A 10,456-nucleotide genomic window follows, 5' to 3' on the forward strand; every position below is an offset into this window, starting at 1 on the left:
TTAATGATGCTCACATGAAAGATAGCAATCGAAACACGAAGAGAGCATCATGTAGCATGTGATAAACAAGTTTAAGTCTAACATAATTCCTATGAATAGGCATTTTATAAGCAAACAAATTATCAAGACAAGCAAAAACTAGCATATGCAAGGAAGAAGAAAGAAACAATAGCAATCTCAACATAACGAGAGGTAATTTAGTAACATCAAAATTTCTACAACCATATTTTCCTCTCTAATAATAATTACATGCATGGTTTAGTTGATTTGGATCACGTGATCACTTAAATGATTAGAGAGATGTCTATCTAAGTGGGATTTCTTAAGTAATTTGATTAATTGAACTTTAATTTATCATGAACTTAGTGCCTGATAGTATTTTGCATGTCTATGTTGTTGTAGATCAATGGCCCGTGCTACTGTTCCTTTGAATTTTAATCTGTTCCTAGATAAAGCTAAGTTGAAAGATGTTGGTAGCAACTACACGGACTGGGTCTGTAACTTGAGGATTATCCTCATTGCTGCACATAAGAATTACGTCCTGGAAGCACCGCTAGTTGCAAGACCCGCTGCAGGAGCAACGCCGGACGTTGTGAACGCTTGGCAGAGCAAAAGCTGATGACTACTCGATAGTTCAGTGTGCCATGCTTTACGGCTTAGAACCTGGACAACAACGACGTTTTGAATGTCATGGAGCATATGAGATGTTCCAGGAGTTGAATTAATATTTCAAGCAAATGCCCGGACTGAGAGATGTGAAGTCTCCAATAAGTTCTACAGCTGCAAAATGGAGGAGAATAGTTCTGTCAGTGAGCATATACTCAGAATGTCTGGGTGCCACAATCACTTGACTCAACTGGGAGTTAATCTTCCGGTTGATAGTGTCATTGACAGAGTTCTTCAATCACTGCCACCAAGCTACAAAAGCTTCGTGATGAACTATAATATGCAAGAGATGTATAAGACAATTCCCGAGCTCTTCGCGATGCTAAAGGCTGCGGAGGTAGAAATCAAGAAGGAGCATCAAGTGTTGATGGTCAACAAGACCACTAGTTTCAAGAAAAAGGGTAAAGGGAAGAAGGGAAACTTCAAGAAGAACGACAAGCAAGTTGCTGCTCAAGTGAAGAAGCCCAAGTCTGGACCTAAGCCTAAGACTGAATGCTTCTATTGCAAAGGGACTGGTCACTGCAAGCGGAACTGCCCCAAGTATTTGGCGGATAAGAAGGATGGCAAAGTGAAAGGTATATTTGATATACATGTTATTGATGTGTACCTTACTAATGCTCGCAGTAGTGCCTGGGTATTTGATACTGGTTCTATTGCTCATATTTGCAAATCGAAACAGGACTACGGATTAAGCAAAGATTAGCTAAGGACGAGGTGAAGATGCGCGTGGGAAATGGTTCCAAAGTCGATGTGATCGCCGTCGGCACGCTACCTCTACATCTACCTTCGCGATTAGTTTTTAGACCTGAATAATTGTTATTTGGTGCCAGCGTTAAGCATGAACATTATATCTGGATCTTGTTTGATGCGAGACAGATATTCATTTAAATCGGAGAATAATGGTTGTTCTATTTATATGAGTAATATCTTTTATGGTCATGCACCCTTGATGAGTGGTCTAATTTTACTAAATCTTGATAGTAGGGATACACATATTCATAGTATTGAAGCCAAAAGATATAAGTTTAATAATGATAGTGCAACTTATTTGTGGCACTGCCGTTTAGGTCATATTGGTGTAAAGCGCATGAAGAAACTCCATGCTGATGGGCTTTTGGAATCACTTGATGCTTGTGAACCATGCCTCATGGGCAAGATGACTAAGACTCCGTTCTCCGGAACAATGGAGCGAGCAACAGACTTGTTGGAAATAATACATACTGATGTATGCAGTCCGATGAGTGTTGAGGCTCGCAGCGGGTATCGTTATTTTCTGACCTTCACAAATGATTTGAGCAGATATGGGTATATCTACTTAATGAAACATAAGTCTAAAACATTTGAAAAGTTCAAAGAATTTCAGAGTGAAGTGGAAGAAGAGTTGTATATGATGCAACCTGAAGGTTTTATCGATCCAAAGGATGCTAACAAAGTGTGCAAGCTCCAGCGATCCATTTATGGACTGGTGCAAGCATCTCGGAGTTGGAATAAACGTTTTGATAGTGTGATCAAAGCATATGATTTTGTACAGACTTTTGGAGAAGCCTGTATTTACAAGAAAGTGAGTGGGAGCTCTGTAGCATTTCTAATATTATATGTGGATGACATATTGTTGATTGGAAATGATATAGAATTTCTAGATAGCATAAAAGGATACTTGAACAAGAGTTTTTCAATGAAAGACCTCGGTGAAGCTGCTTATATATTGGGCGTCAAGATCTATAGAGATAGATCAAGACGCTTAATTGGACTTTCACAAAGCACATACCTTGATAAAGTTTTGAAGAAGTTCAAAATGGATCAAGCAAAGAAAGGGTTCTTGCCTGTGTTACAAGGTGTGAAGTTGAGTCAGACTCAGTGCCCGACCACTGCAGAAGATAGAGAAAAAAATGAAAGGTGTTCCCTATGCTTCAGCCATATGCTCTATCATGTATTGCAATGTTGTGTACTAGACCAGATGTGTGCCTTGCTATTAGTTTAGCAGGGAGGTACCAAAGTAATCCAGGAGTGGATCACTGGACAGCGGTCAAAAACATCATGAAATACCTGAAAAGGACTAAGGATATGTTTCTCATTTATGGAGGTGACAAAGAGCTCGTCGTAAATGGTTATGTCGATGCAAGCTTTGACACTGATCCGGATAACTCTAAGTCACAAACCGGATACGTATTTATATTGCATGGTGGAGCTGTCAGTTGGTGCAGTTCTAAGAAAAGCGTCGTGGCGGGATCTACGTGTGAAGCGGAGTACATAGCTGCTTCGAATGCAGCAAATGAAGGAGTCTGGATGAAGGAGTTCATATCCGATCTAGGTGTCATACCTAGTGCATCGGGTCCAATGAAAATCTTTTGTGACAATACTGGTGCAATTGCCTTGGCAAAGGAATCCAGATTTCACAAGAGAACCAAGCACATCAAGAGACGCTTCAATTCCATCCGCGATCAAGTCAAGGAGGGAGACATAGAGATTTGCAAGATACATACGGATCTGAATGTTGCAGACCCGTTGACTAAGCCTCTCTCACGAGCAAAACATGATCAGCACCAAGACTCCATGGGTGTTAGAATCATTACTGTGTAATCTAGATTATTGACTCTAGTGCAAGTGGGAGACTGAAGGAAATATGCCCTAGAGGCAATAATAAAGTTGTTATTTATATTTCCTTATATCATGATAAATTTTTATTATTCATGCTAGAATTGTATTAACCGGAAACTTAGTACATGTGTGAATACATAGACAAACAGAGTGTCACTGGTATGCCTCTACTTGACTAGCTCGTTGAATCAAAGATGGTTAAGTTTCCTAGCCATAGACATGAGTTGTCATTTGATTAACGGGATCACATCATTAGAGAATGATGTGATTGACTTGACCCATTCCGTTAGCTTAGCACTTGATCGTTTAGTATATTGCTATTGCTTTCTTCATGACTTATACATGTTCCTATGACTATGAGATTATGCAGCTCCCGAATACCGGAGGAACACTTTGTGTGCTACCAGACGTCACAACGTAACTGGGTGATTATAAAGGTGCTCTACAGGTGTCTCCGATGGTACTTGTTGAGTTGGCATAGATCGAGATTAGGATTTGTCACTCCAATTGTCGGAGAGGTATCTCTGGGCCCTCTCGATAATGCACATCACTATAAGCCTTGCAAGCAATGTGACTAATGAGTTAGATGCGGGATGATGCATTACGGAACGAGTAAAGAGACTTGCCGGTAACGAGATTGAACTAGGTATTGAGATACCGATGATCGAATCTCGGGCAAGTAACATACCGATGACAAAGGGAACAACGTATGTTGTTATGCGGTTTGACCAATAAAGATCTTCATAGAATATATAGGAACTGATAACCCACAAGTATAGGGGATCAACTGTAGCCTCTTTCGATAAGTAAGAGTGTCGAACCCAACGAGGAGCTAAAGGTAGAACAAATATTCCCTCAAGTTCTATCGACCACCGATACAACTCTACGCACGCTTGACGTTCGCTTTACCTAGAACAAGTATGAAACTAGAAGTACTTTGTAGGTGTTGTTGGATAAGTTTGCAAGATAATAAAGAGCGCGTAAATAAAAAGTAGGGGCTTTTTAGATAAAGACACAACTAAATTAGTTTTAGTAAAGAGCTTTTTGTCATGAGAAAGTTATTTGTCCTTAGGCAATCGATAACTAGACCGGTAATCACTATTGCAATTTTATTTGAGGGAGAGGCATAAGCTAACATACTTTCTCTACTTGGATCATATGCACTTATGATTGGAACTCTAGCAAGCATCCGCAACTACTAAAGATCATTAAGGTAAAACCCAACCATAGCATTAAAGTATCAAGTCCCCTTTATCCCATACGCAAACAACCTACTTACTCGGGTCTGTGCTTCTGTCACTCACGCCACCCACCATAAGCAAATCATGAACATATTGCAAATAGGGATGGCATCCGCAGGGTATGGGTACGGGTGGAGCTATCCCATACCCTTACCCGTCCACCTTGAACTTACCTATTACCCATACCCATACCCGTCAAGGGTACAATTTTTTCCCATACCCGTCACCCGACAGGGTATATGGGTACCCGTGGGTAAAAATACCCGCATTTACAACACATCAATCGAGTAGAAAATAGTTGCAAAAAGCAACATATATATAATCATAAATTATTAATGGCAACACATTTTAAACAACAATGTACAACAACATATTATAACAACAACACATTCTCATAAACAAAAATACTTGCCTATAAAGCGACACATAAAAAATGTTAAACAACACATAATCATAAATAACAGCACATAGGCATACACTTTAAGTTCACAAAATTATGATAAATTATAGAGATAATTTGACTGCACATTAGAGTTTTTACCTAGCATGATTAGGAGGGGAAAATTAATACATTAGGATATTAAAGGAAACCCAGTTGTCAACGTTTTAGATGGGTACATGGGTACGCGGGCATGGGTTATACGATTCCATACCCGTACCCTCCCTACCCGATGGGTATAATATTTTCCCATTTAAGTACCCATGGGTAAATTTTTGTCCCATACCCTTACCCTAATAGGGTTTTTACCCGCAGGGTACGCAGGTAATGGGTACCCATTGCCATCCCTAATTGCAAACCCTACATCAGGGATCCCTCACGCTTGCGCGACACGGAGAGCACCATAGGACAGCACCAATAATAAAACATGCAACTCAAACCAATCACGATCATCAATTAACCCATAGGACAAAACGGATCTACTCAAACATCATAGGATAGCCATACATCATTGGGAAATAATATATAGCATTGAGCACCATGTTTAAGTAGAGATTACAGCGGGTAAGAGAGGGGATACACCGCTGCATAGAGGGGGGAAGAGTTGGTGATGATGGCGGTGAAGTTGTTGGTGAAGATTGCGGTGATGATGATGGCCACGGCAGCGTTCCAGCGCCACCGGAAGAGAAGGGGGGAGGGGGGCCCTTCGTCTTCTTCTTCCTTGACCTCCTCCCTAGATGGGAGAAGGGTTTCCCCTCTGGTCCTTGGCCTCCATGGCGTGGGAGGGGCGAGAGCCCCTCCGAGATTGGATCTGTCTCTCTGTCTCTCTCTGTTTCTGCGTTCTGGTCTGCTGCCCTTTCACCGTTTCGTACATATATGGAGATCCGTAACTCCGATTGGATTGAAACCTTCGCCGTGATTTTTCCCCAAAAATTAGCTTTCTTGCAGCCAAAGAAGGGCATCAACCGCCTTACGAGGAGCCCACAAGGGTCAGGGGCGCGCCCCCCTGCCTCGTGCCTCCCTCGGGCATCGTCGATTTTTCTTTCGAAATTCTCCAAATATTCCAAAAATATTCTCCGTCCGTCTTTATCCCGTTTGGATTCCGTTTGATATGGGGTTTCTGTGAAACATAAAACATGCAACAAACAGGAACTGGCACTGGGCACTGGATCAAAATGTTAGTCCCAAAAATAGTATAAAAAGTTGCCAAAAAGTATATGAAAGTTGCATAATATTGGCATGGAACAATCAAAAATTATAGATACGACGGAGACGTATCAGGAACCAATATGAGCATCCAGGTTCCGCTATTGGTTATTGACCGGAGATGAGTCTCGGTCATGTCTATATAGTTCTCAAACCCGTAGGTCCGCACGCTTAACGTTCGGTGACGATCGGTATTATGACTTTATGTGTTTTGATGTACCAAAGGTAGTTCGGAGTCCCGGATATGATCACGGACATGATGAGGAGTCTCGAAATGGTTGAGACGTAAAGATCGATATATTGGAAGCCTATGTTTGGACATCAGAATGGTTCCAGAAGAGTTCGGGCATTTACCGGAGTATCGGGAGGTTACCGGAACCCCCCCCCCCCCGGGGGAGTATATGGGCCTTATTGGGCCTTAGTAGAATAGAGGAGAGGAAGGGAAAAGGTGGAGGGCGCGCCCCCCTAGCCCAATCCGAATTGGGTGGGGGCCGTCCCCCCTTCCTTCCCTCTCTCCTCGCCTTCCTTCTCTCCTACTCCTACTACTTGGAAGGGGGGAATCCTACTTCCGGTGGGAGTAGGACTCCCCAGGGCGCGCCATAGTAGAGGGCCGGCCCTCCCTCTCCTCCACTCCTTTATATACGGGGGAGGGGGGCACCCCATAGACACACAAGTTGATCATTGATCTCTTAGCCGTGTGTGGTGCCCCCTCCACCATAATCCACCTCGGTCATATCGTTGCAGTGCTTAGGCGATGCCGTGCGCCGGTAGCTTCATCATCACCGTCATCACGCCGTCGTGCTGACGAAGCTCTCCCTCGACACTCTACTGGATCGTGAGTTCGTGGGACTTCACCGAGCCGAACGTGTGCAGATCGCGGAGGTGTCGTACTTTCGGTGCTAGGATCGGTCGATCGTGAAGACGTACGACCACATCAACCGCGTTGTCATAACGCTTCCGCTTATGGCCTATGAGGGTACGTGGACTACACTCATCCCTCTCGTTGCTATGCATCACCATTATCTTGCGTGTGCGTAGGAAAAATTTGAAATTACTGCGTTTCCCAACATTACGTGCTATACAAATGGTTTTTAATCCCTTTCCGCGACGGAGTTTTAAACCGTCGCCTAGTGAGTGTGGGCGATAGGGGGGTCCTTCCCACACGACCCAGAAACCGTCGGGGATAGGCGAGCAGCTACTGACGATCGCCATAGAATAAACGTATGTGAAGTCGCGCCTATCCCACATGTTACGTATCGACGTTACGTTTCTGATCCGAGAGGCATCTGAAACGTTTACGCTGCTATAGTTGTGTGAAAAAGGTGGATATCACAAACATTTAATCTACCAATGTGTTTGTGATAGGTCGTTATCGCACTCAATTCAAAAATGTAAAATGTGTGTGGTGCCTCTACTATCGCCAACGTGTCCATTTTCATAACTGTGTGCGATAGGTATTTCTATCACACACGCATACAGGTTTGGATCATTTACCGTATTACCATGAAACACACACGCATATGAGATGAAACCGTGTGTGCGTCCATCGGGCATTGTAAATATTTCACGTCAAATAACCGTCTGTTCTCTATTTTTCCATCGCACACGCTGTTTTCTTTCTAATCGTGTGTATATTATTTTATTCGCTCCTATTTAATTTTATTTTTCTCTGAATTTATTATTCGAATTGGAAATTTTGAAATATGAAATGTGGAATTCAAATTCTCAGCACAATGGTTCAACAACCAAACCATAAATAAAATTATCTATACAATATGTTCAGTAATTACTGGATTAGGTAACAATTGATGAACCACAATATTTAGATGCGGTAAGGTGAAGAGACAGTTGTAAATCATTTTGACTACCGATGATGTTGAAGAAGAGGAATGCCCATAATGTGCTCTCCTGCATGCCATAGGCACGAACAATTTTTGTCCAACCCCTTGTGACGATTGCCCGCCCATCCTTCACCGCCTTCAGGAAGACTTCTGGACCACTATCATAGTAGTATGAATTATGTACTTTAACTTTAGTTGCCTCCACTCCGGGCATGTAGTTTGCAAGGTAATCATTAGTAAATTGCTTCGGAAACCACTTAAAAGAGAAAACTTTAAGAGACTCATGTCTAATAGAGTAACTTGTTGTGGGCAGGAGGAAAATGCAACATATTACTTACCATCCTAAAGTTCACTGTTGTCTTGAACAAAGTGTAAATAAAGAGCTTAATTCCCATCACCTATCTCTTTCGCCTAACAATCCTTTTTAGTTTCCTCACTTGACGCTTGTTCATGAATATCTCATTGCCCCATACGCAAAATAGATTGAAGCGTGGATCAATACCGTTGATATATGTACCTAAAAGAAAACAGTAAATGTTAGAAGCTAAACTGCGATTGCACAAATGGTGTAAAATACAACTACCCCCATTCCTAAGTACAAGTATTTTTAGAGATTTCAATATGAACTACATACGGATGTATATAGACATAGTTTACATTAGAATGTAGACTCACTCATTTTGCTCTGTATGTAGTCTATATTGGAATCTCTAAAAATACTTATATTTAGGAATAGATGGTGTATAAGACATGTGATGCAGCTAACCTCGACGGCAAACAACAACATCACCCATTGTACCACTGCGTAAGTACATGAAAAGGCAATGTTAACTACAACATGGTTAACATCCACCAAAAATAGCAAATGGTAATAAACGGTAGCATCTGTAGTGATATTTTCATTGCGAAAGAGTAGCACGGTAGCAAAGGGACGGAATAAGAATAGATAGAATTGTTTACTACAATAGACAACCTAGTAGAAATGAAATTGACAGAGTTAAACATCGCAAGGCAAGTGCTGCTAGAGCAGAGAATGGCCCTATTGTCTATAAAAAAGTAGGGAAAATAGATAAGGCGGTTTAGGTGTGTTTACTACAACATGCTTAATACATGAACAGTACAAAACATGGCCATTGAAACTCATATTGGTAATATTGAACTGGTCAGTTCATACTTGGTAAGTCCTGAGGGGTAGTTGTTGGGGCACTTCATATGGGAAGAGCTCGCCCCAAGTCGGCCGCAGCGGAGGCGAGGTGTTCCTCCGGGTCGAAGCGTGAATCAGTGCCGCTGACATGTGTACCAACAAGAAACAAGTAAATGTTATAAGCTAAACTACAATTGCACAAATGATGTAAAATACTGAAGACATGGGATGCAGCTAACCTCGACGGCAAACAACAGCATTGTCCGTTATGGCCGAACGTAAGTACATGGAAAAGCATGTTAACTACAACAGGGTTAGCATCCACAAAAAATAGCAAATGCAAATAAAACGATAGCATCTCTAGTATATCTTCATTGTGGAGAGTAGCACAGTAGCAAAGGGACAGATTAAAAATGGATACAACTGTTTATTGCAACAGGCTTAACATCATCCTAAGTCATGTTTTGTAAGTTTCTAACTGCTATTGGTGAAATTGAGCTGGACAGTTCATACTTGAACATCACACAGTGTGCAGTATTGAAAATAACAAGGCACGTTTAACTACAGGTAACCTAGTATAGCCATTGAAACTGGTACTGATAAAAATGCAATTGGCAGTGTTAAACATCGCAAGGTAGGTGCTGCCGGAGCAGAGAATGACCCAGTTGTCTATAAAAAGATAGGGAAAATAGTTAAGATGTGTTAGGCATGTTTACTACAATATGCTTAATACATCAACCGTACAAAACATAGCCATTGCAACTGGTATTGGTAAGATTGAACTGGTGAGTTCATACTTGGTAACTCCTAAAAGGTAGTTGTTGGGGCACTTCATCTTAGCCAGAGCCCGCCCCAAGTCAGCGGCGACGGAGGTGGGGTGTTCCTCCGGGTCGAAGTATGGATCAGTGTCGCTGACATGTGTACATAGTGATTGATTCGCTACCAATTTTTTTTATCAACCACACAAAAAGTTGTCATATTTGACAATTTCTGATTCTGTCAAATGTTGGCGTGCCAAATATTGGCAATGTAAATATTGATATCAAAGCAATCATGCTCGAAATCCGTCGTGTTTGCATAAATTTCGTCTGATTAATTCAAACAGTGGCTGAAATGTATACATGCAGCGTTGGATGATCGACTCCCTGTGTCCGCGAACCGATGCCGCGGCAAATTTGTGGGTCAGCGTTGGAGATACCCTCACCCATAGCTCGACTATGTGATAGAAGTGCTTGAGTTTAATCAGCCTTCACTGCCCTGCCCTTAGCTAATCGACAAAGTTAAAATATCTCCTCCTTTGCAATTTTGCAAAGATGCGCAC

Source organism: Triticum aestivum, chromosome 6D (genome assembly GCF_018294505.1).
Source record: "Triticum aestivum cultivar Chinese Spring chromosome 6D, IWGSC CS RefSeq v2.1, whole genome shotgun sequence".
Classification (NCBI taxonomy): Eukaryota; Viridiplantae; Streptophyta; class Magnoliopsida; order Poales; family Poaceae; genus Triticum; species Triticum aestivum.